The sequence below is a fragment of the Dermacentor albipictus genome, chromosome 5 (genome assembly GCF_038994185.2).
Source record: "Dermacentor albipictus isolate Rhodes 1998 colony chromosome 5, USDA_Dalb.pri_finalv2, whole genome shotgun sequence".
In the NCBI taxonomy this organism is placed as follows: Eukaryota; Metazoa; Arthropoda; class Arachnida; order Ixodida; family Ixodidae; genus Dermacentor; species Dermacentor albipictus.
In genome coordinates, this window is record NC_091825.1 from 163,411,052 (window position 1) to 163,434,080 (window position 23,029).

Genomic DNA, 23,029 nt, shown 5'->3' on the forward strand with positions numbered 1-23,029 from the left:
TCGTCCGATATCAGCCGCAGCTAACGCCAGTAAATTACAAGGGGTGAGCACTTCCGCAGCTAGTGCAGCCGTGAAGGCAAGCTCAATTTCGAATTTAACGCGTTCTAACGTAGGTGCAGCTCCAAATAAATCTCCACAAGGAAGGAGTCGCCGTTTCGTACTAAATAAGCGCACAGAAACATCGGTATATGCCAGATAATAGCCGGAATGCATTGAAACCTTTGCTAGAAAAGGTTGCAGTGGCGCCACCTCGCGGCGTCAGTGCGAAACGGCGTGCCTGGGCGTCGCCGTTCGCGCCACTAGAATAAATTCTAGGGCTCTATTCTGGACACGCATGGCGGCTGCACGGCCGCCATTACCCGCCATGTTTACTCTCTGGTTGGCTGTCGAGAGGTCACGTGTTTTGAAATTTGTGCCGGGAAGCGGAAGTATTGCAACATGCAATTTTGCGTTTTCATCAAGATGACGAAACGTGACGTGGAGCTGCAAATGTTATGGACTAATACATTTTTTTGGTCCTTGGCAGATATATTGTGACGTTAGCGCTTCAAAAAGAATGTGAGCGGTTGCGTGCAGAAGCCAGTGCAATGCATCTGCAATTGCGCGTATATGTGGTGGCGATTCAAGATATGCGCCATGCGAGCTCGCTGATTGGCTGAAGGAATATCTCATGAGGAGCGTCACAGGAAGGGCTGTTTCGTAAACGTCATTTTGACGATGCGTGACGTTGCGCTGGGCCGCCATTGCTGAGATTTTCCGCCATAATTGTTGCTGCGACGAGCCGCGCGAATTATGCTAATGGGCAGCCATATGCAATGGCAGCTGAGAGGAATGCGTATCGCCACATTTTCCCCGTCGTTTGGCACCACGAAAATCTTTTGTTCATAACGCGTGCTCATAGTATTTGCATCGCTCTCGGGTGGTGTTGGCATTTGTGTTTGGAGCCATCATTTTTTAAAAGAACGCGTTTATACGAAATAATATTGGTTGAACATAGCAAACTTTCGGCAATGTTGTCCACTTTTCACTGCTGCATTTGTATTGTAATCAAGATTAACGCCTTTTCGCACAATCAGACGTTATGACAACGGCCTCTTTCTAATTTATAAAAAGAAATGTACGCAAGGCGGCGCCTTGAAGTTTCCTCCCGCGGTGCGAGTAACCAGCGAAATGAACAAGAGATGGCAGCGCCGGCGCTTGCGTCGCGCTAGTGGTTATCTCTGGCGCCCGCAACGCTATCAGTGATATTCGGCCGTTTCTCTGCCAGCCGAGTCGGGCTGAGTCACTTACGTTTCACGAAATAGCGATAACGTGGCCTAGAACGTGCGCGCATCACCACTGGTAGGTCGCGTGTGTTGTCTCAAGCAAGAAAACAAGCGCGTTGGCGCCAACATGCGATGACTCATTGCATTTTCCGGGGACGCGCATCCTAGCTATTGAAGCAGACGACGGCTTGTACGCAGCAGACGACGGAAGCGCGAAGCGTTTTCGACGGAACAATCATACGCTTTGAGATCGCTTCTTTATTTTTACTGCGGAGGAAAACTGTTTTGCGTTACTGATAACGCTACATTCAGTGTCTTCATTCCAGTTTCTTAGGCAAAACGTCAAGTTGGCGTCACGTTACGTAAGCAAAACTGGGCCACCAGCGCCATTTTGTTTGCGTCGCGCCTACGTCACGCACCGAAGAAAATGGCGGAATGTCCAGAATAGCGCCCCTAGTTCACTATAATAGATAGCTAGCTAGCTAGCTAGCTAGCTAGATAGATAGATAGATAAGAAAGTGTCTGCGTTCACCCGGTGAACGCAGCGCAAGCGTTAGGTTCACTCAAACGTCACGTCCGGGACGCCACATCCGGTCTTTGTTTTTTTACGTCCGTGATGTCACATTCGGCCATTTTGGCGGCATAATATGGCATATGGCAGGCTCGGAGTGCACGAAGCGGTGGATCGCTTATTTTTCGGGCTTTTGCTTCTCGTAAGTATACTTAGTCTTTGCGTTTGATGTGCATCTACTACGCGTAGCTAATCTTTCGACTGCATGATGCCATATATAGGTGTTCTGTGATGATACTTTATAGCCAGGTTCCTCACGAGCTTTTGTGATGCATTGCAGGGACCGCCACACCGGCCAGCCAGTGCTACAGTGCCCTAATGCAGAGAACGTATATTACACGGAACTGCGCTCCTTCAGAGTTATTTAGAGTCTTTGTCAGAAGCACGTAACAGTAACATTACTTGGTTACGGTGCTGCTACATGGCAGAATATTTGAATGGCAGATGTCCCGAGTGCGGCATGTAAGTACGTACGTACGCGCGCTTGTTTAGCCTAAATAAGAGTTTCTATTGTTCCCCAATGGAAATGCACATTCCTGATGCATGGTTCAGATCTGCCGGCTAAGGGCGGTAGTGAATAAAGTCACCAAATTGCGGCCTCGTTGCGGTCTCGCATTGCGGCCTCATTGCACGGTCGGGAAAAATTGCTTTATAACCAAAATTTCGCTGCGCTGTCAGCAGCCATTCACTGATAAGCTTTCTCCGCAGCGTAATGCTCAGTGCAGATGTGATGGGGGTTGTGTGTGCGGTCGGAATGTGACCGATATACCTGAACGCAGTGTCATTCAGCGATGTGCACAGCTGTGGCTGATTGTAGAATGTGGGCTGTGACAGGAGTGATGGGGACCATGCTCCTGCCTCGGCCAAGGTTGCAGCGATTTCAGAGCTGCAGGGAGCGCCCAGGCAGAACCTAATCTCGGCCCTATGCTGCAGCTCCAGCTTCTTGAGACGGGCACGTGGTAGTGCCACGAGTGGGAGGACGTACCGCAGGCGTGAGGTGGCTACTGCATGGTACAGCCGCAGAGCCCACCTAGTGGTGCAGCTCTGTCCTCGGGCAACAAGGTGGGAGACTGCCTTGTGGACCCGGAGGACCTGGACATGCAGGGTCTTGACAGCAGGCAGCCAGGTCAGCCGGTGATGAACGTGTAGCCCCGGGTACGTCACTGCCGGGCTTCAAGGTCGCCTTCCAGTTGCAGCTGTGCAGCGGGCGGTTGCTCTTGAGTGGAGCAGCATGGCCTCCGTCTTCCTTGCCGAGATGGCAAGGCCAATGCAGCTCAGGTAAGCAGCGGCGGTGTCGAGGGCTCTTTGCAGAGCCGAGCGCGCACTGCTGTGGCTGTGTGGTGGATTTCGCACACATAGGGCGATGTGGTCCGCGTTGATGGAGGTATTCACGTGGTTGTGGGGGTCACTCTGCAGGACAGCAGGCAGTCGGGCCAGGTTGAACAGGAAAGGGCTCACCACTGATCCTTGTGGGACGCCCTCTACCAAATAGGTCCAGGGCCTGCTGAACGACTGGATAGGGCAGGGCGTCAAAGGCCCCCTTCATGCCGATAAGCACCAGGAGCACGGCGTCACCGCAGGCCTTGGCCTCTTCCAGCGTGGAGACCACGTCCACGATGGAGTCCACACTGCATCAGCTCCGCCGGAAGCCTATCTGCTCATCGGCCAGAAAGCAATGGCCTCCATCAGCATGCAAGCAGCAGAGGTGAGTGAGACTGGCCAATAGGAGCTCACGTTTTTCAGCCGGCCTTCAGGATGGGGGCCACGTAGGCTGTGCGCCATGACTCCGGCACCTGCCCTGACTGCCAGATGTTTAAGCAGTCAAGCAGGTGCAGCTGCTCGCTGGCGGCCAGGTTGTGAAGCATTTGGGTTCCTGGTGCACTGGGCTCCTGGTGCACTGCGATGCTTGGAGCTCGTGCAGCGTCAGCGGGTCCTGGTAGATAGCCATAACCTGGCTCGATGGCCACCCTGGGTGGTGAGAGAGAAGGGAAGACGGAAAGGCAGGGAGGTTAACCAGGCTGAGTCCAGTTTGCTACCCTACACGTGGGGAGGGGAATGGGGAGTGAAAGAGGAAGAGAGAGAACTTAAGTGTAGGATGTCTATAGTCGGGCACTCAAGTCTGTTGCCCTCAGGCAGCGAAAAAGCGCTCGGACTGCTTTCTGGGCCAATGAACTGTGAGGCCAGGCTCCCAAGACTGGATGACAGGCCATTTACAGAAGCGAAGACCCTGTGTGGTGGTTGTGCAGGCAGCTAGGCAGGCTGACGGAAGGCTGCCCTACCTTCAGGATGGCTGCAATGCGTGGTACAGCCAGCGCAAACTGGTTGGCGAGGAGCTCCGCAAGGGCCTCTTCGCTGATGCTCAGCGTGATGGCCACGGCGAGGACAGGTTGTAGGCTTCCTCTCCTGCTGGTGAGGGATTTGAGCAGTCTCCAAGCCAGGGGTCCCCTGGACCTGCCCTCGATGGCAGAGCAGAGGCTCCTCCTGCGCTGGGCTTGGCGTCTGCAGCGGGCATCTGCACGTCTGTACTCGGTCCAATGCTCTGCCTTGCCCGTCCGGATTGCTCCACGCTCCATACGGCGCCTGGAGGCACGAATGTTGAGCAGGTGGAGGTCCGGAGCGGGGGTATCTGGTTGGGTAGAGCACTGAACGGTGGCAGCCTGAGCACAATCCACGATGGCGCTCAGGAAGTCACGGCCATCGTCCAACTTGCTGCAGTGCTTCCGGAACAGGGACCAGTCTGTGACGTAAGTTCTTGACCTAGGCCTTCTCCCAGACCTGGGGCTGATCACAATAGGGAAGTGGTCAGACCCCCATTTGTCCGAAGTTGTGGCCCAGGAGTAGGAGCACTGCTCAGTGTTGAGGGAGAGGTCAATGGCCGTGCGAGCTCTGCGGTAGACGTAGGTGGGCTCCCTGGTGTTCCAAGGTGAGCAGGCCAGCTCAGCTGATGGCATCTGTGAGGGCTTTGCCTCAGCGGGTGCAGCTGCCGCTTCCCCAATCCGTGTGGTGTGCGTTGAAGTCACTGCACAGGACTGCATGCCCACCAAGGCGAACAGCCAGCTGGATGAGGCTGGAGGGATCCCACGGCTTTCCTGGACGGATGCAGATGCTCGCCACAGCCGTGTCCTGGCTGCCAAGGCGTACCACAACGGCGCATGACTCCAAGGGGCCACCGGCGATGTCAGCAACAGGTAGAACAGCACGCGCCAGGGTGCTGCGGACATAGATTGCCGTGCGTGGCTTTCCTGGCTTATGGACTCCATCTAGGCAGGGTGCCGCAGTCCAACTGCGTGTGGCACAGGTGGTGGCACCCGAGTAGTCGGGAAGCCGTAGGTTCTCGGCCACGGCATATGTCTCCAGCAGTGCGAGTACCGTATAGTGCAGAATATAGGTTGAGGTTTTTTCCCAAAAATATTACTAAAAGTTCACCCCTTGACTTACATACCGGCCCTTGGCACAGCATGAATAGTCGTCTGGCAGCATGTCTGGAGCGCAGACCTTTTGGCATCCACATTGTTATCGCCCCCTTGGTGACGGACGCGGCCCAACTCGCGGGCGCTGCGCGGTTCTTTATTCTGACGAAGTTCTTTATTCTATGGCGCAGTGCACCCGGAGCTCAAAGACAGGGTGGCGGATTTTGTCCGCGAGCATCGTGCCAGATCTTTGCCAGTCACAGCAGAACTCATCTGCATCAAAGCTATTGAGATCGCCCGAGAATCCGGACTGCCCAAGGAACAATTCAAGGGCTCCATTTATTGGGTTCGTCGCTTCATGCAACGCAAGGGATTCGCACTTCGACAGCGCAAATCAATCTGGCAGAAGCAGCCAGAGGCATACGAGGACAAGTTGGTCGAATTCCAGCGCTATGTTATCCGTCTCCAGCAGCAGCATGGCTACATGTTGGTACAGATCGGCAACGCTGATGAAATGCCGGTGTGGTTCGACATGCCGTCGCTCACCACAGTGTGCGAACGCGGCACAAAAGAAGTCGAGCTTCTTTCTACGGGGAACGAGCATTCACGGTGATGCTCGCGTGTACTGCAGATGGCAGAAAGCTGCCCCCATACATAATATTCAAGAGGAAGACGCTGCCGAAAGAGGCTTTCCCACGGGATGTCGTTCGCGTGAATGAAAAGGGCTATATGGACGAGGCCCTCATGCTCAATTGGATTAAGACCGTCTGGAATCGGCAACCAGGGGCACTCTTGCGGTGTCCGAGCATGCTCGTCCTGGATGCCTTTCGCGGGCACTTGACCGCAGGATTGAAGCTGGCACTCCGCGACGGGAGGACGGAACTCGCCGTCATTCCGGGAGGCATGACGTCAACACTTCAGCCACTGGACGTCGTGCTCAACAAGCCTGCTAAAGAACGTGTCCGTGAACAATATAATCAGTGGATGGCCGGCGACAACCTGATGACCCCAACCGGCCAGCTGCGCAGGCCGCCTCTCGTCACTGTGGCCACATGGGTGTCGCAGGTTGTGCTCGCTGCCCGACGATACGGTGGTGTGGGCATTCAAGAAGTGTTGCATAAGCAAGAAGTGTTGCAAAATTTTTTGCATAAGCCCGGAACGCACACAGGAGTCCAAAGAACTTTGTCACCAGGAGAAAAAGTTACAGCACAGTGGGTCGAGTCGTAACGAAACTTGCGAGCGTCCTGGGAGACGTCGGTGTTAAGCGGGGCGAGGCGTCTGCACTCTGCGAGGCGAGACACAAACTGTTCCAAGAAAGGAACTGATGGGGGTACAGTAGTCGAAAGGAATGATACATCAAGAATGAAACTTGGTGAACAGCCATAGATGAAGAAAAATGTTAAAATCCAGTGGTACGTTGCGTAGCCATGTTATAGGCGAATGTTATGCACGACAGGATTGCATCCCCGTTCGTGTGGCCAGAGTAGATGTACAGTCGCATGCAATATGACTTGCAACACTCTTGTTCGTTGTTGAAGGGGCTCCACGGCTGCGCAGCAGCTCTGACATTCGAAATAGCGGTTTAATAGACACCACTAATTGAAGCTGTGTTTCGGTCTGGAACTTACCATGTGTCTGCACAGCCGTACAGCCTTGGAACCCCTTCGACCACGGGCACCGGTGTTGCAATTCATATTGCACGTGACTGTACATCGCAATCATCAAACTGTTGGTCTGCGGATGGTAACTGGAAGTCGTCTTGCGAATTGTGTTAGAGGCGCACAGAACTTCGGTAAGGATAGAAGAGAGGAAGACTTCTGCGGTCACTGAGGAGAACGCGCGGAGCGCTGCGGTGTAAGATAATGTTGTATAGAAAGAAATCAGCGACTTCAGCAGCAGTCCAGGATGGTAGAGATGCTGTCTCCGCATAGCGTGTTGGATGGTCTATGGCCGTTGCAATCCAACGATTTCCATGTGAGGTCATGGGAAGAGGACCGTACAAGTCTATTCCAACTACTTCAAAAGGCGAAGCGGGGCAAGGCAGAGGTTGTAAAGAGCCAGAAGGAGCTGTTGGGTTTGCTTTGACAATGAACGCAGGGTGCAACATACTTCGCAACGGCTGAAGATGGGCCAGGCCAGGAGCAGCAACTTCATATTCTGTTGTAAGTCTTGTGGTAGCCTAGAGGACCAGTCGTCGCATGATCGTGAAAGGCTTCAAGCACCTCACATTGCAGAGAACATGGTATGACCGGGACCCATTTGTTGCCATCGATGTGATAAATGTTGCGATGTAAAACTCCATTGTGCAGCTTGAATTGATTAAGTTGTCGACGAAGTCAGGCGTTTGGAGGTGACGAAGAATCTTCCATGCGTTGGAGAATAGTTCAGCAGTATGGGTCGATGCGTTAGTGGGACACAAGGACAGATGGGCTGTTGTGTCTTAGCCATTCGAGGGCTACAATGGGTAAAGCCGATGAAGAGGACTCAGGACGTACACAATCGCGGAGAGGTTATGGTGAATCGTCATGATTCGGCAGAGGGTAGCAAGAGAGAGCATTGGTGTCTTGATGCTTCTTTGCAGCCCTGTAGGTGACATTGAAATCGTACTCCTGTAGGTGAAGCACACAGCAACCCAGGTGACCTGATAAATTCTTTAGCGATGAAAGCCAGCACAGTGTGTTATGGTCGGTAACAACTGTGAAATGGCGGCCATGAAGACATGGGTGAAATTTTTGCACGGCCCAACAGCAAAGCACTCCTGCTTGGTTATGGTGTAGTAATTTTCTGCACTGGTTAGTGCACGACTAGCCTAAGCAATTACTCGTTTGTGGAATGTGTTGTCGCATTGTAGTAGAATGGCACCGAGACTGACTGCTAGCGTCGGTGTGAAAGATGGTGGGCGCGGTTGGATCAAAGTGGCACAGTACTGGGTCTGACGTCAGGGCATGTTGCAAAAGCAGGAAAGCATGTTCACATTCGTCGGACGAAACAAAGGGTGCATTACTGGGGAGGAGTTGATGGAGCGGGGACGTAAGTGTAGCGAAGTTGCATATGAAGTGCCGGAAGAAGCAAGTCCAAGAAAACTGTGCATGTCTTTTTGACGCAGTGGACACAAAATTCGAGGATGGCAGTAAGCTTCTCGGGGTCCGGACGAATACCTTCTTTGCAGACTATGTGCCCCAGAACTTTGATGGCCTTGCTGGCCAAACTGCATTTGTGTGTGTGTGTGTGTGTGTGTGTGTGTGTGTGTGTGTGTGTGTGTGTGTGTGTGTGTGTGTGTGTGTGTGTGTGTGTGTGTGTGTGTGTGTGTGTGTGTGTGTGTGTGTGTGTGTGTGTGTGTGTGTGTGTGTGTACGCGCGCGTGTGCATGTGTTGAGCTGCAAACCAGCATTTGCAAGACAGGCAAGGACTTCATCAAGATGTTGCAAATGTTGTGAGAACATGGTTGAAAACACAATGTCGTCGAGATAGCACAGACAGGTTTTCCATTTCAAGCCGCACAAGACTTATCGATCATGCGTTCGAATGTGGCAGGCACATTGCAGAGTCCAAAAGGCATCGCACTGAACTCGTAGAGCCCATCAGGGGTAGCAAATGTCGTTTTTGCTTTGTCGGATTTGGACATCGGTATTTGCCAGTAGCCTGGTCTAAAGTCAAGGCTAGAAAAATACTCAGCACCATGGAGTGAATCTAGTGCATCATCCATCCGTGACACGGGGTGAACATCTTTGCGCACGATTTTGTTCAGCGCACGGTAACAGACGCAAGAACACACTGAGCTGTCTTCGTGACAATTGCAACGACATGAGTGTCAACAGCTCAAGTGACAGTTGATCCACGAGGCAACAGTTGGGGTTCGATTTGGTTTATTGCAGTAAGCAATGCAGACCCCTCAGAGAAGCGAATAAGGCCAGGGGTAATCAGAATTGCTCGAGATAGGGTATGGTCATAGGGTAGAATGAATACGCCGCCATCCACAATGTTACAGGAGTTGACACCTATAATCTTTTCTCTAGGTGGCCAAAGAACGTAATCGGAAGAGTTGACGAGACGAATGCATTCTTCGTGGTTAGGAAGAGAATTGCCAGTGGCATCATCCAGTTGTGTGAGGTGCTGACGACAAGAGATAGAAGCAAACGCCAAAGATAAGAAGTCCCACCCCAAGATGAGTTCATGGGTCACTCACGAAATACCGCAAAAACAATGTGGTGAAGAATTTAGTCTATGGACACACGAACAGGACACGGTGCGATTGGACCAATAATAACCTTGGCCGCTGCACAAAGAGAAAGGCCGGAGTAAGGCAATTCTTGTGTTTTATAGAGTCCCAAACAGTCACATGGCAATAATGGCCAAGCGTCTTGTAACATGGAGCCACCTCAGAATTGCGCCAAACAAAGATGATGGATGCAGCCAGTCTTGCCAGATAACTACATTTTGACTATTCTGTATTGTTTGCATTTTTTGTGTAAAAGGAATTGTCGCAGAGAGTTTTATCTTCAGTGGCCTTCATTTGACGTCATCTGCTACAACTAGCACATAAGTTAACTCCATAGCACCACTAGGATGGAGACATTGTGTCGTGGGGTGCTTCCTTAAAAGTGGACAAGAAGATTCTAAAGGAAAAGTGTGAGATGGTCACAGTAATAACCAAGGCATTTGGCATGGGAATGACCCAGCTATGAAAGTATTATCAGATGTGGACAAGCATATAATACTAAATGGCGCCTTGCACGAGTCCCAAGTGTCAAATGTAATGAGTATTGTGCATTGAAAGGGCCAAAAATGTTTTGTAATGGGCATTTGATAACAGTTGCTTAGATGTACTACATTAACAGGAACCAAACGAACTCCCTTAGACATAAGCATGCAGCAAATTCAAGGACTAGATGAAGCTTCAAAGAAGTAACTGCATTTCATGTAGGATAGGTGTGAATGACCTTTGTGCACGAGATCAGTGACAAAAACACTAAATGAATGCAGTACAGTGTCTGTATCATATCTTGTGCAGACCAAACTAGCCTGGAGTTTCAGCGTTCCTTGTCAGTTCATTTAAATAGGCACTACATTGTTCAAAGTGCAATATTGTTCTACAAAACATAATACGCAAGATGTAGCATGCTAACCCTCGTGGCTCAACAACTACTGAACCGAAACCTCAATGAGCAGTGAAGCTTCCTTGTAATTTTCATCGTAACCATACTTTCGCTCTTGAAAGTGAACCTCTTTAGTGAATTTGCTTGTGTATTAATTTTTCTTTAGGCAAGTATTTTTTATACATGTTAATGTCTCAATCCTGCTTTTTCTTTCCGGGGCTTAAACAAAATGCCTCTTATTTCACTTTGATCTTTTGACCTAGGAAGCCATCATCTGGTGCTGTGTACAGCAAGCACATGCTTCGGGCAAGGAGGGAGCCAGCACCATATCTACATCAGCAAGAACCTCGGTGCTCAAAATAAACATTTTCTGTGCAAATACCTGTCTTTTTATACTTCCAGCATGAATTAATAAGTTTCTTTTGCCTTCACATGCAGGAAGGTTTATAGGAATAAATAGTGACTGTTGAATGCCCAGGAAAAGCCTTGAAGCCATTCTACTTGTACAGTGATAAAGTACATGTGTACTTGAACTTGATAGTACAGAAACGAAAGGCAAAGTAACAGGCAAAATGCTCGGGGCAGCAGTCGTATAAATGGTAGATGAACACAGCTAATTGTGCTGTCCAGTTTCATTCAGTTTGACCAAATGTTGCAAGAATTGCCTTCAATATGAATCATTCAGTTTAGCCAGCTAAAGTCGAACTCGTACAAACTTTGGAATGTCTGCTGGGAATTTTAGCATAAATGGTATGTGTGCATCCTTCAGAAGCACCACAAGCCCAGTAAGGTTTTTGCGTTACTGTCCCCCCTCCCTTGGGGTTATTGCAGTGTCTACTTCAAGTGCTTGAGGGTATAATGGAAAATGACTCCATTCTCCAATGAGAAGGCTATATAAATATGCAGGACAAGAGCTTGTAGGCCTGGTTATAAGCATGAATTAGATATGTATAGACCAAAGGCAATATGAATACAATATGTTAAATTGCATCCATATGTGGGAACTGCCCACATCAAAGGAAAGAAAGTGCAATACTTGCAACCTACCAACATAAACATCAGTCTAGGGAAGGATTCTGTAAGAATCCACTAAGTGGACTGTTTCAGCACACACTGATTAGGTAGAGCTATAAGCTGGTAGAGCAAGTGGCAATGATCACCATGGGCTCTCGTGCTCTATTCATTCAGCGTGTACTGGAATGGACAGTCCACTTAGTCAACACTTACAGACTAGCCCCCTAGGGCTGTGGAAGCACGCAGTATATTAAGCTTAAGTCTGGAGTGCTACCTTCTGCTTATGTGGCAAGTCCTCCTGTTTACCTGTTCCTTTCAACTGAGAGCTGAGCACTGCCTAGGTTAAGTCAGAAAAAGCAACCAGCGTCCATATTTGCCCTATATAAGGGGACAGTGAAGCCTAAAATGACACTTGACTTGGGCCATATTTTTCGCGATATGCCCGAGAATATTGGGATTTCCCATCAATTTTACCCTTCCTACATCACATAGTGAACAACCTGAAAACTTAACACTGTTGCGCAGAGCGATAAAGGGTCAGGATTTGAGCGAGAAAACAACACATGACACCTGAGCGCAAACTATGAACTGGTTTATTTTTCTGCAAGTGAAGCGTACATAAAGCCTACACGCATGCACAGGAGTCCTCTTCCCGGTCTACCTACACCCTCTATTGTCAGTGATTATGCTAATCTCTTTATTGCTGAGTGAATTAGACGGCGGGCTGACACATGAGCCCTGTGGGTCCACCTTGAGGTTGTATGCTTCCACGACTTGTCTTTTCCTTTGGTTCCTGCTTTTCAGCAGAATCATTGCCTTGTGATAATCACCAGTTGATAGTTTGTGCTCAGGTGTCTATTGTTTTCTCGCTCAAGTCCTGTCCCTTCGTCACTCCGCACAACAGTGTTAAGTATGTTGAACCAACTAGCACACTGCACAATTTTCCTGATCGTGAAAACAATTGTAAACTAAAGTCCGTAAGAAACAAAGTGTTCTGTCATGACATACAGATTTATGCATGATCACTTTGCTATATAAAAATACAATTTTAGCCAATGTTAACGAAGAGCTTCACTTCTGGAGTTCACTTAAATAATGTCTGTGATGCATTATGACAGTACGAGGTCCTGGAGATCCTACTGTGGAGATATGTCAACATTGAGCCTATTCCTGTTTAATGTATGGATAGATGCCTTCACGAAGAGTTGGAGAAACTGCACAATACAATGTTTTATATCACATGTAATAATTATGCTGTGATAAAGTGTACATGCTGAGCTTAATGTTTTAGAAAAGCTCAAGAAAAGGCTCCAGAATAGGTATGATGGATAGGCAACCTTTTATTTGGCTCTCTTCATAGTGAAATCTAGACGCGTCACCTCAGCCACACTTAGTAAAATCTGTGGGCTCGTACTGCCCATGCCTTTACTGCACAAGTTGCCCTGGTGCTCCCAGTCTTGACAGGTAACACTTAAGCACACTCTCATGCACGTGTTTGTTCCAAAGCTACAGCTGCTAACTAAAGTAACTCCCATATGCGATTCTGTAACTCTAGACCGAACTGCAAAAACGCATGCAGTACTACGAGTTTGGCATGGAGTCCACATGACATGTGCACAACTTCAAATTTCGTATAGGCAACAGATAACTGGTAACCTGTTAGAGTAACAAAATGGATGCCAAGGAAAATTCACCCAAAGCCTTAGGCAGGAAAATGAGGTGTTGTGATGAGATAAATAGCAATCACATTTGATCGACTGACTAAAAGCTGGCAGGGGTATTGCATTTGACATGATTGAAATGAGCTGCAGCATGGCATGGTAACTGTGGCAGCCTTTACAATGCTGCGCTCTCTGAATTACACTTATGTGCATCCATATGCTGCAGCGACCAACTGTTTTTATTCAAGAAAGCCAGGTTTGTGGTTCAGCACACATCATACGCTGGCAAACTCACTGATGAGTCAACTCCCTGAGATCATCCCATGAGTCTGAGTGAGCCCAGCTGAGCAGTATTTTGGCGAGTTTGAGCCCGAGTGAGCTCGGCTGAGTAGTATATTCTTATGAGTTCAAGTGAGCAGCTAATTATAATTTTGGCGAGTCTAAATAGTGAGTTCCGATTATTTTGCCAACATATATATGGTCCGTGTACTTTCGAAATTCAGCTACGACACTTGCGCATAGGTTGGAAAATAAGCTTCTCGCCAAGTGACTACTGCATAAATGATCATAGAGCTAGCGAAGAACGATACGCCTTAATGATGCAGCGTGCTGCGCGGGATCCATGTGTGCAGCGTGCCAGTGGATGGGTGCGTGTTTGGGAAATTAGGGGGTTTCGACCCATCCACAGATAATTTACATAATACCTTTCTCCATAGTGTATTATTGCGATAGCAATTTTTGGACACCCTAAGCGAATTTTCGCCATCGCTCTGATGTTTGGTTTAAAGTCCAAGTGTGACAAAAATTATAGTGCTCCGTTGCATCCCACATGCTGGGGTTAATTGCGAATGAAAGGGTGCGATTGTGAGCCGAGAAGGATGGCAGCTTTATGCGCGCTGTCCACGTCCCGTGATCAAGTGCGCGCTAGGGTCAGAGAGCGCGCGACCTCTCTTGCCTGGCCGTGCCCGTGCATATGGCTGTCCGCGCGCAGCAGAGTGCATATACACGGCCCGCGCGTGCCACATTTTTTAAAAGTAATTTGCGGCCGGTGTAAAGGCGGCAAGCCGACGTGGCTGCTGGTTTCACGAGTGTCAATTGGAAGTAGCGATATCTGTTTCGGGCGAAACTTAGAGAACAGTGACTTCCTTAGAGGGGCCAAAATTTTGGGGCGCATGGGCGGCACGTATAGTAGAATGCAGTGTTCCATTGTAAAAAAAAAAAAATTGATGTAACAAAATAGAGTGCTGAGTGTTACGTCTTTGTTACATCAAGGTTCAACAAAAATTAAGCGCTGGAAATCAGCGCTGGACGCACATGCAACTCCTTACTCCACACTGAAAACATTTGAGAAAACATTTTTTTTAAATACTTTGTACATTTGTATAAATACCTGCGGATATTCCTCTGGTTTAGCCTAATTATGTGCTGCCTACTTAACTTACTGACGCAGCATACGTATCATTGCGAAATTTATAATTTTTCGCTTTTAGAAAAAGCATCAAGTTATTGAATTTTGCGAACAGAAAAAAAATTGCAACTTCCAATATAGCGCGCTTCCTAGGCTATTAAATAGCTACAATGTTCAAGGAACGTACTGTTTCCATGAGTGGTTGACTCATGCAGTAAGATGTACTGCTCCTACACCTTGTAATAAAAAGCATATGCATCGACACATAGCAGCTGATATTCTTGCTTATTTTCTCATCACAGAGGTAGATGGGGCACATGAACCAATATGCTCACACAAATCAACGTGACCAACTACTGCGGAGACATGGCAACGAATTCTTTGTTTACCTTGTACACCACAAGTGCGAGGTTTGCGCATTAATTTGACTTCATGAAACCCTATTTATACTACAGGCTTTACGGCAATGCTTGCATGCAGTGCGGTGAAGCGCTCGACGAAACTGCACATATTATATGATTTGTTTGATATTAACTCGAGATGCAAACGTTTGTGCAGGCAGGCAAGCAATGTTTCCATTCACGCATCGCACCAAAATAGCGAGCATTGATCTGGTTTCATGACATCGTAGTTTTTCCACTAGCTTTACGGCAGTGCTTGTGTATAGTGCTGCGAAGCACGACGGAACTCAACGTTATTATACGGTGTGCTTGAAATCCACTCGAGATGCAAACGTTTGTGCAGGCAGGAAACGAATGATTTAATTCACGTAGCACAACACGAGAGCGCGCTCTATGCAGTCCTTTGATTGAATAAAACTCTATTTCTGCCACAGGCTTCACAGCAATGCTTGTGTAGAGGGCTGTGAAGCTCGACGCAGCTGTAACAACATCCCACAGTACACCCGATTTTTACCGAGTTTGTTTTAAAGGGCCCCTCACAGGCTACATAACAAATTTTGGTTATACACTGAAAGTTGTTACGTGCCCTCTAAGAAGTGTTCTACCGCAAGCATTTTTCAAATTGGTTCATTAACAGCAGATAGAGAATGATTGAAGTGCCGCGAACGCATGATTTCAGGAGGCGAGCGTCGCCGCCTATATAAACACTCTCTCGACATTCCCCGTTTCGCCTGTGTAAGCAAATTTCCTTCACTGCGTTCTCCCATACCGGAGCCGAGGGGTCGCGGCGGGTATACCCTGCCGTCTTCTTTTTTTCACCGTCACCGGCACACTTCCGGTGACGGTGTCGCGCGAGCTGTTGCGCTTGTCTCGTTTCCTGTAGCGGACGATAGTGCGCGCTCTACACGAGAACACGTGATTAGCGGTATAAGTCAGTGCCCCAGCACTGAGGCAAACGCGAGAGGATAAAAGAGCATTCATGATCGCAATGCTGGAACACATGTAGACAATGACGTATAGTTTCGTTCTCTGCGCGCGTGCAAACGTCGGGAAAAGGAGACGAAACCGAAATTCATCTCTCTTGCTACAGTGCGAAGTAAAACAAAAGCACCCAGACATTTGGGTTGTATTTTTCATTCTTTCTCTAAACTTTCATTAGTTCACTGCAGCAACAGATTCAACAAATAACTGATGCTGCCTTGAATCAAGTCACGTGTCACTCTGAGTGCCATCACAGCACAGCCTGTGCTCCTATGCAGCAGCAAAGTTACGGGCATTCATCTGCTTGCTGCTGCGATAACATTATGACAGTTTAACTCAGAGGTACGATTTTTGTTGTGTGAGATTATAGATAGCCAGTAGACTACTTGTCTGATGTTAAATGCCATGACCCACTGGCAATCCACAATGCACTCAACGAAAACGTTTTTATGCTGTGTGTGGCGTGACTCACCAGTGACCCACACACAAGAATTCTTGCTCTTGTGTTGCCATCTGAGGTTTGAAATTGCAACTAATATATATTTTTATTGCATTGGACATGGGGTGGCATGTTTGTTTTGGAGAGTGGAGTGGCGGCGCATTTCTCAGTTGGGTTTCTTGCAAACTTTCGCAGCAGTCTTTGAAATACGTGCCATTGGAATAAGTACCTGCATTTTTCTTGCTACTCCCAAACTTTTCAGCGTGTCTAATAGATAGATCCTTATGCCCCTTACGGATAAAAAAAAAAGCACAATGCAGAGGAAACAAATAAACTTAGTTTTGGGCCAGAAGAATGCACCAGCAACTTCGCGATCACCAGCGGATGAGTCAAGTGCTTCAGTGTCAGATGTTCAGCAGTGGACAGTGAAATCAGTGACAAAGATAGTGTTTACGAACCATCACAGACCTCAGCCAGCATGTCGAATGGAGAGTCAGACCTGACTGATGATTCTGAGGTGAATGATTCAGGATACAATGCTCTCATTTCTCTCAGCCCATCTCTAGAGAAATGGACACCGGCAACAACCACTTCGCCTAGTGTGACACCACACGTACTCTAGGCCGCCCACTATCATTCAGTTGCCATCTAGCCGTTATGCCCCATCTTTATGTTCACTGTTTATTACGGATGACATTTGGCAAATGATGGTCAATGAAACAAACAGGTTCACACAAGTGTTGAAGTCAACTACTCCTAAATCTAAATCACGCTTGAAAAATTGGACGGAAACCAATGCCAAAGAAATTAAAGCATTTATTCGAATACTGATTTGTATTGGTCTCCTCCGTCTTCCTACTCCCAAATCTAAATCAAAGTTGAAAAATTAGATGGAAACCAATCTCCAACAAACGAAAGCATTTGTTGGAATACCAATTTGTATTAATCTCGTCCATCTTCCTATCCGAGTCACTACTGGGCAAAAAGTAACCTGTATGGTGTTGAACTCATTAATCAAAATATGAGCCGTGACCGCCTTCTCCCTACTTTTGAGGTTCCGGCATTTTGCGGACAATTAACTGGTTGCAGAGTTGCAGGATCATGTCTTTAAGATCCATCCTCTGGTAGAGAAATTGAACCAAAATTTTTGCCACTGTGCTTGAGCCAGGAAAGGAGGTTGTGATAGATGAAACAATAGTGCCATGGTGTGGCAGACTTTCGTTCTTACAGAGTCAGGCTGTTCAAGGCATGTACCAAAGACGGTTACAGGCTAAAGGTTGATGTATATGCCGGAAAGTGTGACTGAACAATTGGCATCGGACATGCCGAAGATGTATGCTTGAAATTCCTGCAAAATTACAAGGAAGTTGTGTGCCCGCTGTCCGTAGACAACTTCTACATGAGCTTGCCGCTCACTTTTCGCCTTCTAAAGGAAGACACTTTCATTCGTGGCACAGTTCGCTCAGTGAGGAAAGGGCTGCCAAAAGATCTCACTGAAGTAAAGGTTGCAAATGGCAGTGTTACCGAACTTCAGTCCAAAAATGGAGTGAAGGCACTGAAGTGGATGGACAAGAGGCCTGTTCTGATACTCACATCTGTCGCCAAATATGAAGCAACTTTGGTGGACAGTGGGAAGAAAACAAGGGACGGTGCACCAATCATGAAACATCAGGCCGGTCTCGATTACAATGCAGCAAAAAAGGGCGTCGACTATAGTGACCAAATGACGTTATACCACAACTGCCTTAGAAAAGGACTCAAGTGGTACAGAAAGGTAGCTGTTGAGTTGCTTGTTGGATGTGTCATCATAAATGCGTGGAACATTGGTGGCATGCTTGAAGGAAACTCTACGCCAATTATAAAATTTCAAGATGAACTGGCTCATTCACTGTTTGGCCCTCGTCAAGACAACATCGAAGAAACTCGTGGGAGAAGTGTCCACATGCTAAGAAAAACTGGCACATCGGCACACGACACTCAGTGGCACTGCACTGGCTGCTATGCGGCCAACAGTACCAGCAGTAGCCCAAACTCTATGGAGAGAGTGAGAAAAGTGACCACTTTCTGTGAATAACGCCCCGGCAAGCCATTCATCTGTTTGTTGTGCTTTAATTCTAAGCACAAGTAACCTGAGAAGCAAGCTAGCTTCAACTGTAAAATGAGTAGGATGAAAACTTCAAGACATGGCTAATGTTCATACTAAATTTTAGCCTTTCTCTAACTAATAAATATTTCTAACACAGGAACTGACTTCTTGTCTTTTTTAATGGCAAGCACTTTGTAGTTCAACATAGGTTTCTAGCATCTTGAATCCATTGAGGGGCTACAGAATGTATTAAAGAAAGCTAAAAATGCATAATGTTGTGCTGAATGTGATCAAGACACATGTACAAGAAACTATAGTCATTAGTTCGATGAGGACAGTAATGTGCTTTAGCAAGTTAGAACTTTGTTACCAACTTGCCCACATTCACATCTTAACAGATTTAACAATGTTTCCACTGCGTGGAGAACGTTGATCTACAGTGCTTTTATCATACTGAAGAAGGTTGGTGTTCCTATTATAACATGTGTACTTAAGAAGCTCAATCTCTCAGGATTTCATGTTGTTTTACTTGACATAAGCTTACGAGGCTTACAGATTACGTGCTCGTATCTCAACGTAAACACTTACTTCCTTTTCAATGATTTTCATTTCTGTAAAAGCACAGTAAATTTCGTCAGACGAGAAGTGCAAATGTGTTTTTTATTCTTTCATACTTGGTGCTTGCTATTATACAACTTACTTATATCAACTTGCTTGTTTAGAAAACTCATAAAAAACACTCCTCCCACCTTCTTCTTTTACTTTCCATTGACTCTGACTTTCATTATGCTAATAAACTTCAGAAGAGCTTGCTCTCAGGCTAGTTTGTACACACTGCTAAGAATGAAAAAATGGAGAGAAAACGGGACAAGAAAGAAAGGCCTACAGAATGCTGATTTGCGCGCGGCAATCTATATCAAGGACGGGGTGCTGGACCAGGGAAGCTAAGAAGCCGCCACAACAAACTATGGGAGCTAGGTGAATGGCTTCGATGTCCACACAGAAACACAAATATAGGAATGTTATAGAATGCTGTGTCATTCAACAACCCCGTGAATGTTGAAAAGTGGGACAGTGATTAGCTGAAAAGAGTTTCAGAGAGCTCCAGGGAGTGGGGAGGATGATACAGTAAGGGGGCTAGGGTGGTGACACGCATTAAGGGCATCAAGAATTAAGTGAAAAATTATGGAACATAGGGGGATTGTCTCATCACTGCTCGATCGCTCAACACCAGATAGCTGTGGCCAGTTGCCTTAGCTGAGATTCACCTACCCTGTCATAGCATGTGCTGTGCTTGCTGCTTTGCAGTCTTTAGAATAGGCAGGTGTCAGGGAAGCATGCCCATAATGCCTGCAATTAAGTAATAGGCGACTTGCAAAATAGTGCCCGCTCTCTTCCATACGCAGCCATGGCTGAACCACTCACTAGCAAATCTGGTAAGAAAATAATGCTGACCTTCACTGTTACTTGGGCTGCAACAAGTCTGGGCTGCAAACAAGAAGACACAAGACAGAGCGCTGTCATGTTTTTAGCACAGTTCACTTTCCTAAGTAATGTACCAACAAGGTCATAATATACATTATATAAATACATCAATTTGTAAACAAAATGTTATTTTTAATATAGTCATTTTTAAAAACAGCACAAGGATGATAGCATAATTTTAGGCGTAGTCTTAGCAATGAAAAACTTTTGTCAGAAGTTAAGCAAAGTTTTGGCAACGTAAAAATGTGCATCCTCATTGCTAAAGCATTCCTGTCCGGGGAGTGCTAGGAGTTTGTCTTGGTGTGATGTAAAACCCTCCACACATTTATATAGTGCTAGAGAGAGAGGTGATGGGGGAGTGGTAGTGACCAGTGGAGAATCCTTCCCTGAAATGAATTTCTGGCTACGTCACTGAATGTCTGCAATGCCTTGTAATAGCAATAGGTCTTGGATGGAAACACTATAGATGATACCAGTGAACCTATTGAGCCTATTCCTGTTTAGTGAGGTGATGTATGTTTTCCCAAAGAATTATAGAAACTGTACAATGGAATGTTTTGTACCACCTGTAATAACCATGCTGTAAGAAAACAGAAAGGCTGAGCTTAGATGTTGTAGGAAATCTCTTAAGAGGCTCAAGGATCGGTAAAGATGACTAACTTCTGTATTCTCCACTCAACCCTCCACCTGGATTCAAATGCACAGCAGCCCCACTCCTTGACACAGGCGGTTGCTTAGCTTTAATTAAACTTCATGTCAATTACTGTGAAACACAGCGTCGTCTTCAGTCAAGGGGTGGCACTGCGCTCATCTCAGTGGAATGAAGCTTCCAGTCATAGATGGTTTCAGAATACAGGGTAAGTGACCTCACATTTTACTCTCTTCGTTGTGAAATCTAGACACCAAAGCCTCGGTTTGAACAAGTAATGCTTTAAGCGCTCTCTCATGCATATGTTTGCTTTAAGGCAGAGTCAGCTTACTATTTCCTGCTTCTGCCACATGCAAATGACACAAAAATATCTCAATAAAATGATTGTGATTTAAGTGGTACACACTCTCTGCAATGTGATTAAATGTTTGTAATAAAAGAAGCACTACTCATGTGCTGGTCAGCATCTGCAGCATTATGTTCACAAGATAGCTTTTTTGTCTCAATATATTCAATATTGTTGCAAATTTAAGAGGTTTTGCAGCTAACATGTAGCTGTCAACTTGTGTCTCGAGAACATACAGCTTTAGTTGAGAGGAGCGCTATATTGCATGAGACAAAGGAGCATTTTTAGACTGCTTGTTTTATTTATGTGTGAAAAACAATTGTGAAGGTTTTAATAGCAAAGTAATACAGTAGGTGTTGGCAACGCGAACAAGCCATGCAAAGTGTATGCATTAGAAATGAACTATCCAGATGAGGACCCCCCACCCCACTGATATATGTCAATGCTATAATATCAAATGCTGTGACATTTAACACATATGGTGACTAAAAAAAAGGATAACTAAAGCAAGAGCAGCATTAATAAAACAACAATATCAACTGCAAAATTTATACAATTTTTCTCAAAACTTTTATCTTCGCATAAACTGTGGCCTCACACACTGTGGGCACTTTTGCTAACAACCTTCACATTTCACTAGTGCTAATTCTAGCTTCCCTTTAGCTTCTAGCTTGATTCTAGCTTCCAGCTCAACTGCAATGTTTTGAACGTCAGGGCATGTGCAAGTGAAAATTAGTTTGTGATGGCCATGTGGATCTGTTTCTCTGCCTGAATAATAGGGAGAGGAGGGCAATATAATTGCCTTGAGAACTATTAAGCAAAAGCAGCATAGTGGATGAGGAGCAGTGGCCGGAATAAAACATTTCAGGAGTTCAATGTAGTAAGGATACAGGAGTCATATGATTCTTCGCAAGAATATGAGGCCATTATAACACTAAGGGAAACAGACTGCCCCATCACACTGAATTTTCAAATATCCTAACTGGTCTAGAACACCTTGCACAGCTGCTGTAATTAGGAAAAAAAAATGTAGCATTGTCTTAAAAAGACAGCTTTTTTGTTTGTTTACTCTGCTATGCCACTGTACACATTATTACTATTACTTTTTTTCTTTTGGAACAGAAAGTCACCATATGCCTGGAGGTTTTAGATCACCTTCTTGGTGTGCTCCCGATATATGAACAGTTCGAAAACATTAACATTGTTGCTTGGTTTATTGCCCAAGTAGAGCGGCACGTAACGACTGACTACGGAATTAGGCGTGTGAATATGCACACCCTGTATCCAATCAACCCCTATATCAATCAATTTTGTACAATTAGACCTCCATATATTGAACTTTAATGTAACAAACCGTTTTACTTTGCAGAATTTATTTGGTGTGCATATAGAAATCTTCAATTTATTGAATTCTGTTTATCTGCAATTTCAATTTACGGAAACTATAAATTCTTCTAAAATTTAAATGAGGATATGTGTTGCATTTGAACTGTAAATTCTATGGACGTACAAGCGCTTTCCGAGAGTAAAGCTTCACGATTTCCTTCCAAAGTTTATTCGACTTAAGGACAAAATTCTGCAGCAAAGTTATAAACGACCACAGGTGACAAGCAGCTGAATGCGAGGTATCAGGTACAGACCCACGGGGGAAAACTTAAAAACCACAATAGCACACATTCAGGCGAGTATGTAAACAGGCGAACTAAGCAGGGAACAAAAACAACACAGCACTGCTTTCATAGGTCCCGAATGATCAGAGTTTCGTCAGAGTTGGTGCAAGCACGCATCCGCAGATAAAACGGGCTCCCACCGTGCATTGACCAATACTTCGAGAGCTGACGCCTACACAATAACCGGGGTAGGTTACAGCACTTGTTTCTGCTCTGATCGTATAGTGTTCGAATGATGTCGCGACAACGCAAGTACTTGCAATAGGGGCGACGACCTTCCACAACTCCAGAATATCACAAAAGACCGTTTGCACATGTACTAACCAGCCAAACAAACTAACCACGGCAGCGAAGACCACTTAAATCGAACATACAACGCAGAAACACCTTGTAAAGTTTTCACCATAGAGAAAGGTTACACCTTGCTGCACAGACGCTCACAAGAAATTCAAGAAATGTCCAAAACGCACTACCGCCGCCTTTTAAAAATCCAACGGGAGCCAAGCCAAATCAGTAATAAGTTGGCTATTTGGGTGAACGCAACGTAC

At 46.5% G+C, this 23,029-nt stretch overlaps 2 long non-coding RNA genes across 2 annotated transcripts; one reads left to right on the top strand and one right to left on the bottom strand.

Moving 5' to 3' along the window:
* The first annotated feature begins 1,865 nt into the window (after window positions 1-1,865).
* On the top strand, window positions 1,866-10,728 carry LOC139060216 (uncharacterized). The gene is made up of 4 exons (XR_011514692.1): window positions 1,866-1,978; window positions 2,117-3,114; window positions 3,253-3,541; window positions 10,605-10,728. It is a non-coding gene; the product is annotated as an uncharacterized lncRNA (long non-coding RNA).
* On the bottom strand, window positions 3,552-22,945 carry LOC139060217 (uncharacterized). Its single transcript, XR_011514693.1, has 3 exons — window positions 22,806-22,945; window positions 19,787-19,819; window positions 3,552-3,804 (listed from the first exon to the last, which is right to left on the bottom strand). It is a non-coding gene; the product is annotated as an uncharacterized lncRNA (long non-coding RNA).
* Window positions 22,946-23,029: the final 84 nt, after the last annotated feature.